We start from the raw sequence: 9,649 nt of genomic DNA on the forward strand, positions 1-9,649 counted from the left end.
CAACTAGAGAGAAGCCTACACTCTGCAACAAAGAGCCCACGTGCTGCAACTAAGACCTGAAACAGGCAAAATAAATAAGCTTATTTTTAACATTAAAAAAAAAAGAGAAGATTCATTGGCTAACTCAACAATATTAGCTAAAATTAAAAGGAACCAGAATCAGAGGAGAAAAGTGAATAAAGATAACTTCAGTATCTAAGTCCACTATCACTCACAGTAGAAAAGCAATAAAGAATGCACAATGGAATGGAATTCCCTGGTGGTGGTACAGTGGCTAGGATTCAGTGCTTTCACTGCTGTGGCCTGGGTTCAATCTCTGGCCAGGGAAGTAAGATCCCACACAGCATGGCCAAAAAGAGAGAGAGAGAGAGAGAGAGAGAGAGAATACCAAAAAGAAAGCACTAAGAATTTCATAAATTCATTGATTTAGAGGGATACATGCCTTAGCATGGGTTGCCCCAGAAACAGACCACCTTGAGTCAAGATTGGAGAGTGCATAGTTTGAGAGGAGGAGATCCTAAGACCCAGTATGGGAGTGAGGAAGTAATACAGGGAAGGGAAAGACACCAACATGAGGAGTATTGACTAGTATGTAAATGCTGCAGGCAATTTGGACTCAATGCAATTGGCACCTTTGGAAGATTATGTAGATCATACCTCAGAACTGACCTACAAAAATGGTAAGGCAGCTGGAGGATGTATCCATACACTTCCACACCTTCTATGTTGAGGGCTGTTCTCCAGGGCATTTGTACAGCAGTGTCTCTACCCTTCTTTGCTTGCGCCAAGCATGTCTTCTGATTAGAGAAAGCCCTCAGAAACAGAAACCAGCAGGAAGCAGCCAATTAATTGTATGGAATGTGAAAAAAAATCTGCCATGTAATTCTGAAACATACAAAGAAATGGATGCCAAGAACTAAAAAAAAAGAGAAAGAGACAGACATCCACACAATAAAAAGACATCGTACACATAGTAAATCTAATCAGAAAATTATATTACAACAGGTGCTTCTGCCCCTAGAAAGATGTAGAAGACTTTTCCTCATTCCTCCTGCAAAGCACAGGTAAAAGCCAGTGGACACTATACACGCAAGAAGCATGAGAAGACTCTGTAGGGTGAAGACGAGGTAGACCAGCAGGAATGCTCCTAGGAACAACACATCAGGCACATGCCTGGGTTTCCTTTCTGCATCTCATGTCCTAGATCAATGCTGGAGAAGATGCCAACTGAGAAATTCCAAGACACACAATAACCAGCTTGCTCTATACAAAAGAAAAAGAGAGAGTCAGCCTAACAAGACAAAAAATTTTAGATGATAATTCTCCATTCCAGCCAAACTCCACAGAAAAAAACTGTGGTCCCGGGGGGGACTCTACATGCAAGGAGGCATCCACTCCCAACTGGGTGGTGTCAGAGGAGGGAGAGTGGAAGCCAGGTCCCTCCAGCATAACACTGTCCCTCCCCTCGCAACAGTCAGTGAGAACCACAGGGAGAGACTGGACTTCCACTCCCACAGACTCCTACCCTTCCTGCTGTGGTGGTGTCAGAGAATGCTTGGTGGTAATCAGGACTTTATCCATGCCACCCACAGTGTTGGAGGAGCCTACACGGGGAGCAGTAAGAACACATCCCATCTCTCCTGGTCAGGGTTGTATCAGCATAGGGCTACTGGGGAGCCAGAGCCCCACCCCAAGTTATGAGCTGTGAAGAGTCCTTCTTAGAAAGTCAAAGAGGTCCCATGGGAGACCTGAACCCCTGCCCCAAAGGGTATCCCAGAGGCAATAATCTTCTTCATTCACAGGAATGGTGTCAGGGAGACCTGCTATGACAAAAGATGTAAGTAAGATCAAGATCCTCAGAACCTAATACCCAAGTGCTCAGGTTTCAACTGAGAATCACTAATTTTACCAACACCCAAGAAAATCACAACTTGAAGAAAAACAGATATCAACAGACACCAAAACCAAGATGTCAAAGGTTTTAAAAGTATCTGACAAGGATTTAAAAATGCCCATAATAAAAATGTCTCAATGAGCAATTACAAATATACTTGAAATGAAGGAAAAAATAAACAAATCTCACCAAAGAGAAGGAATGTCTCAGCTAGTAAATAAGAGATATAAAAAAGAATCAAATAGAAATTTTAGAACTGAAAAATGTAATAACCAAAATAAACAACTCAACAGATGGGGTTAGTGGAATAGGAAGGACAGAGAAAAAATAGTGAATTTAAAATACAACAATAGAAGTTACCCATTCTGAACAGCAGAGAGAAAATGATTTTTTTAAAAAATGAACAGTCTCCAGTACCTGTGAGAAGGTGACAAAATATCTGACATTTGTGTCATCCAAGTCCCAAAAAGAGAGGTGGAAGGGATGGGACTGAAAATACTATTTGAAGAAATTATAGCTGGAAATTCCATGTTTGGCAAAAGATAGAAATCTATGTATCCAGAAAGAAGAAAAATCCCCAAGCAGGATAAATTCAAGAAATCCACAGCAAGGTACATAATCTTCTGAAAACGAAAGGCAAAGAAAAAATCTTGAAAGAAGCAAGAAACAACTTAACATTTGCTATTAGAATGACACCAAATTTCTCTTGAGAAAACAAAGGCCAGAGGCACACAATTTTCAATGTGGCAAAGCACTTTGGAAGACAGTGTGGCACTTTCTTACAGATCTAAACACAGTCTTACCATCAGCTCCAGGAATTGGGCTTGTAAGTATTCACTCAACTTTTTAAAAACTTAAGTCAGTACAACTACCTGAATCTTGACTGTTTACAGCAGTTTTATTCGAATCACCCAAAACTGAAAGCAACCTAGATGTCCTTCAATAGGTGAATAGACAAAGAAACTGCACTATATCTATACCATGGGCTATTTTGGGGTGATTAGAAAAGCTATCAAACCATGAAAAAACATAGATGAGCTTTAAATCCATATTGCTACATGAAGAAAAGTCAGTCTGAAAAGGCTACATATTGTATGATTCCCATTATAGGATGTTCTGTAAAAGGCAAAACTATAGCCATGGTATGTGATCAGAGGTTTCCAGGAGTCGAAAGAAAGTTGTGGTGGGTAAATAGGGGGAGTGCAGGAGATTCTAAGATTTTCAGGTCACAGTGCTCTATATGATACTGTAATTGTGAATGCATGACACAATTCATTTGTCAAAACACACATGATATTAAAACACGGAGGAAACCTTACTATATGTAAATTAAAAATTCTTTAAAAGATCAGTGGCTTTTAAGATAAATGCCGACTGTGACAGAACAATCTAACTCTATCATGAGTGTGTGAAACAACCTCACAGGAGGGGTTGGGGAAGGTGCTGGCCTACATGACTTTAGAAATGAGTGGAGATTATTAAACTTGATGCAGAAGGTATTGTACAGTATCACTGTACTCCATTTATATATTTTTACCCCATGGGGGTACTGGCTAGCAGTTTCTATAACACATACACACACACTGGAATTGAACAACTAGGTAGATGGATGATGGGTAGTGAGAGAAAGCATGTTTTTCACTATTGGAGTGGAAGGCTACACATTGGCAAGGGAAGGAGGCTAGAAAGGTCTATGGGTTAATGAATTAGAGTTGGATACATCAGTATGAACAATATTTAGCTTAATATAGATACAGATGTTCTTATACAGTAATATTTAGATGTATATTAACAGGTTAGCATACACGCATATATTTTCTTGCTCCATCAGCCAAGATGGCCTAGAAGCAAGGACACTCCAGTAGCAGCTAGCCCACCCATCTGACACCCAGATCTTGGTTTCTAATCCCATTCTCCAGTAAAACGTACCAGGGCTCCTTGGAGAATGGCTGATTCTAGGGCAGAGACAGGAAACATACAAGATGAGCCTGAAGCATCTTGTATTTCTAGAAAAGGAAGTATTCACACACACATATCACAATGATAAGAGGATCTCAAATGGACACAGGAGCCAACTGAAAGAGCCCCAATGGCCAAAACTGAAACAATTTGACCACAAAGTAAGCAAAGTAGCATTGGATTATAACCCAAAGTATAAAATAAATAACCATGAGTTCATACTGATATAAATAAATGATTGAATAAATAAATAAAATGTAGAAGAGACAAATCTCCCATGCAGAAGAATTACAAATAATTCATGTCAATATTCCATGAGCTTTTGAAGCATCACTCTCCACCACTCAAGTGTGGGCTGTGTATGCTGACATCCTCCGAAAACTACAGTACAAAACAGAGGGGAAAATGAGTAATTTTGGAATGGAGAAATCTAACAAACACACCTCAGCCAGGGAATCGTGGTCAACATCAACAGTGATAAATCATGTTAGTATGTACATATTGTATAATAAAGAATTTGGCTGGTCTGTGTTCATGGTTTCTGGGAGGATCTTCCAAACCCTTGGACATTCCAGAGTGATAAAAGTGTCTTGTCATTTGTGGTGGGCTCCTGGGGTCACACCTGAGTTTATGTTGATGAGGTGACACAATGGGTCCCTAAAGAAATTCAGGATGGGGGCTGGTCAAGTTGAGTTAGAAACTCCAACCCTGAGATTAGAGGGTATAGGCTTTGAGCCCTGTAATATCAACCTGACCTCTGCGGATGGACAGGGAGCTGGACACTGAGTTCAGTCTGGTGGTTAATTATTCAATCAATTATGCCTTTGTAATAAAACCTCAATAAAGACCCTGGAACCAGCTCAGGTAAACTTCTTGGTTGGTGAAACATGTCAGTGTGCCTGGAGGGGGATGTGTCCTAAAGACATGGAAATTTCACGTTTGGGACGCCACAAGAGGCCAAGTGGGTCTCTTCTTTTCACTGATCCTGATTTTATGTCTTTGTAATAAAACTGTGATAGCAAGTACAGTGTCTGAGTTTTGTGAATCATTCTTACAAATAATAGTGTGTACCCTCAAATTTGTAGCCAGATGGTCAGAAGAAAGGGTGACCTGGGAGCCCTAGAGCTTAAGGTAGTGTCTGAAGTGAGGGAGTCTTGTGGACACTGTGCCTTTAACCAATGAAGTATTACCTGACTTCCTGTGGTTAAGGTCAGAATTGCACTGCTGTTCCCTGAGATGATGTAATAAAAATGGCACTTTATTTCTATGATCATCCTTCCAAAAAACCATATCTCCAGTCTAACCATGAGAAAAATATGACAAATCCCAACAGAAAAATATTCTATAAAACACTAGGGCAGCACTCCTTAAAATTGTCATCAAAACAAGGTAAGTCTGAGAAACTGTCACAGCCAAGAGGAGCCTAAGGAGATATGATGACTAAGTGTGGGTCATGGATGGGATCCTGCAACAGAAAAAAAAATGTTTAGTAAAAACTTGAGGAAACCTGGGGACTTCCCTGGTGGCACAGTGGTTAAGAATCCACCTGCCAATGCAGGGGACACAGGTTCGATCCCTGGTCCGGGAAGATCTCACATGCTGTGGAGCAACTAAGCCTGTGTGCCACAACTACTGAAGCCTGCACACCTAGAGCCCGTGCTCCACAACAAGAGAAGCCACCGCAATGAGAAGCCCGCACACCTCAAAGAAGAGTAACCCCTGCTCGCTGCAGCTAGAGAAAGCCCGCGTGCAGCAAAGAAAACCGAATGCAGCCAAATAAATCTTAAAAAAATAAAACTTGAGGAAACCTGAATATAGTATAGACTTCAATTAGTAATGATGTATTAGTATCAGTTCGTTTAATTGTGACAAATGTACTAACATAGATGTTAATAATAAGAAAAAGTACGTATGGGTACATAGAAAGTTTCTGTATTATCTTCATACCTTTTCTGTAAATCTAAAACTGTTCTAAAAATTGAAGTTTATTTTTTAAAAGACAAGCTATAGATAGGGAGAAAATATCTGCAACTTTTATGCCTGACAAGATCTCATATCTTGAATATATAATAAACCCACAAATTTCAACAGTAAATTTTAAAAACTCAGATTAGAAAATGTGCAAAATACATGAACAAGTATTTCACAGAGGAAATATATGAATTTAAACAAGTACATGAAAAGATGTTCAAGGTCAGTAGCTATTAGGGAAATACAAATTAATACTATGGTGAGATATTATATAGCTATTAGAACACCTGCATTAAAAAAATGTCAACAATACCAAATATGGCAAGGATGTCTGGAATCTGTATGTCTGATTCTCTGGTAGGAATGTAAAATGACACAGCTACCCTGGAAAATAGTCTGGCATTTTCTTACAAAACTAAACATATACTTACATACGACACAGCAAAGTGCACTCCTGGGTGTTTAACCCAGAGAAATGAAAACTTAAGTCCATATGGAAACCTGTATGACCATTAATTTGTAATATCCAAAACAGGAAAGAACCAAAATGTTTTTCAATACAGTAGTCCTCCCTTATTTACGGTTTCACTTTTCATGATTTCAGTTATCTGTGGTCAACTGCTGTCCAAAAATATTAAGTGAAAAATTCCAGAAATAAACAATTCATAAGATTTAAATTGCACACCATTCTGAGTAGTGTGATGAACTCTCACACTGTTAAGCTCTAACCCACGGAAAACATAAATCAGCAGCACGGTGCTAGTGTTCAAGTGACCCTTATTTTCCTTAGTAATGGCTCCAAACTGCAAGAGTTGTGATGCTGGCAATTCAAATATGCCAAAGAGAAGTTGTAAAGTGCTTCCTTTAAGTGAAAAGCTGAAAGTTGTTGACTTCATAAGAAAAAACAATCTGTATGCTGAGATTGCTAAGATGTACGGTAAGAACAAATTTTCTATGAAATTGTGAAGAAGGGAAATGAAATTATTGTTAGTGGCACTTATAGTTATACCTCAAGCTACAAAAATTTCAGCCACAGTGAATAAGTGATTGGTTAAGATGAAAAAAGCATTCAATTTGTACAATAAGATATTCTGAGCAAGAGAAACCACATTCACACAACTTTTATTATAGTATATTTTTATAATTGTTCTATTTTATTATTAGTTATTATTGTTAATCTCTTACTGTGTCTAATTTATAAATTAAACTTTATCACAAATATATATGTATAGAAAAACCCATAATATATTTAGGGTTGGGTACTATTCATGGTTTTAGGCATCTGCTGGGGGTCATGGTACGTACCTCCCGTGGATAAGAGGGGACAATTCTGTGAACAGTTAAACAAACTACAGTAGATAAAAACTACTTAATATAACTCAGCTACAAGAACAAATGTATCATTAATATATACAATAATTTTACTAGATCTCAAGGGCATTTTGCTGAGTGGAAAAAAAGATTATCAAAAGGATGTATAGCATGTGATTCCACATATATAACATTCTTAAAGCGTAAAATTAGAAGGATGAGGGACCAGTGGTTGCCATGGGTTAGGGATGGTTGCAGGGAGGGGGTGGGTGTGACTCTAAAGAGATAGCAGGAGACAGATCTTTGTGGTGACAGAATAATTCTGTGTCTCAATTGGGGTAGTGGCTACATAAATCTACACATGTGACAAAATGACCTAGCACCAACCACATACACACATTGTATTGATGTCAAATTCCTGATGTCAACAGTGTACTAGATTTACTATGGAGAAAACTTGGTGAAGGGTATGTGGGGCTCCTCTGTAGTATCTTTTCAACTTCCAGTAGATCTATAATTACTACAAAAAAAAGTGCCAAAAAGAAGAGAAAATAAATGAAACTATTCATTCTAAAGAGTATAATTCACAATGAAGATGGAAGTTTTTAAGATCAACCTAATAAAGAGTAAAAAGTAGAGATTTCAGGGACTGCCCTGGCAGTCCAGTGGTTAAGACTCCACACTTCTGATGCAGGGAGCAGGGGTTTGATCCGTGGTTAGGGAACTAAGATCCCCCTTCACAATGGGGCCAAATAAATAAAATGTTAAAAAAGATAATAAAAGTAGAGATTTCAAGTGAAATAAGTAGAATGAAACAGGATACACTAATAATAGGAAATTTTAACTCAACACACTTCTCTTAATCTTAGAAAGATAAAATGAACCAAAGAAATATTTTAAATGAGTATAAAGAAGAGACACAAAAATTATGTCCTACCTTAATTAATAAGGTAGGTCTAACAGATATTTACTAAAATCTAAAACTTGGGTAGCACATACTGTGGATACTCTCACCCATACCACCCTGGCCTGCACAGGAGGTCACCAGCAGACAGGTGTCCCATGTGCCTCAGGTTTTCCTCATCTTTCTTCTTGAAGCCTTCACTGGAGGAGAGAGATTCCTCTGCCAGCAGACAGGGCAGGCTGCAAGTTGGGAGGAACCTTCAACCACTGAGGAGCTAACAAGTGGTAAATTAATATCCCAGTTTCCTCAACTCCATGACAGGAGGAGACAAGGGGCCATTCTGAAGCATGTTCTCCTGAGTCTTGCATAGGGTGCACAGTGGAATGGAACCTCATTGCTTGGAATAGTAACATACTCATCCTGTGCCACCTCCTCAGTCCTTCATTGTGCTTCCTGGGATCACCTCCCCAATATATAGCTTTCACCTAAATCCCTTGTTTCAGAGTCTGCTTCAGAGGAAACCAAAACTAAGATAACTAGAAATCAATAGCACACACACACACACACACACACACACACACACACACACAAAATGTTCCCTTTACTTTGAAATTAAAAACTCTCTATTAAAAACTCATGGGTCAAAGAGAAAATACAATGAATAGAATGAAACTGCAGAATTTCTAGAGAATATGCATATTGAAAAAAGACAAATCAAAAATCTATCAGAAACAGCTAAAGCAGTGCTAAGAGGAAAATTCATTGCATTAAATGCCTATATTGATAAGAATGAAAATGTTCAGTTCAAAAATCTAATAAAAAGTAACAAACCAAATAAAGAAGAAAATACCCATAAAAAGTTGAAAAATACTAAATGTAGGGATTTGTAAAAAAAATCAGCAAAATAAAATAATAATTAGCTGAAGTTTTTATAAAAGGGAGAACACAAATTCCTACATTTAGAAATGATGAAGGGGAAGGAACCACTGAGTCTATTTTGTGCAAGTCTATAATAATAGAAGTGACTAGTTTCAGGATCTAGGAAGGACAGATTCAAACCGGTACATCTGATCCTGGGACATCTTTTGTGGTAGAAAACTGGGGAGCTATCCAGCTTACAGGGAACAAAGAACAAAGGAATCAGCTTGAAGGGACTCGCATATTCCCTGTGATTGTTAATTTTATGTGTCAGTTTGATTGAAACACAGGATGCTCAGACATTTGGTCAAACATTATTCTGGGTGTGTCTATGAGGGTGTTTCTATGAGATTAGCATTTGAATAAGTAAAGTGAATAAAGCAGATTTTCCTCCTCAATGTGAGTGAGGCTCATCCAAGCTTTACAAGGCCTGAATAGAATAAAAAGCTGAGTTAAAAAGAATTCTTTCTCTCTGCCTGACTGTTTTCAAGCTGAGACAGTGATCTTCTGACTTTGGGCTCAGGTCTGAGACTTGGGCCATCTGCTCTTCTGGTTCACAAGTGGCTAGACTCAGACTAGAACTATGCCACTGGCTCTCCTGGGTCTCCAGCTGGACTACAGATCTTGGACTTCTCAGCCTCCATAAATGTGTGAGCCCATTCCTTAAAGTAAATATATATATATATATATAT

This window comes from Neophocaena asiaeorientalis, unplaced genomic scaffold, assembly GCF_003031525.2.
Source record: "Neophocaena asiaeorientalis asiaeorientalis breed wild unplaced genomic scaffold, Neophocaena_asiaeorientalis_V1.1 scaffold137, whole genome shotgun sequence".
Taxonomy (NCBI): Eukaryota; Metazoa; Chordata; class Mammalia; order Artiodactyla; family Phocoenidae; genus Neophocaena; species Neophocaena asiaeorientalis.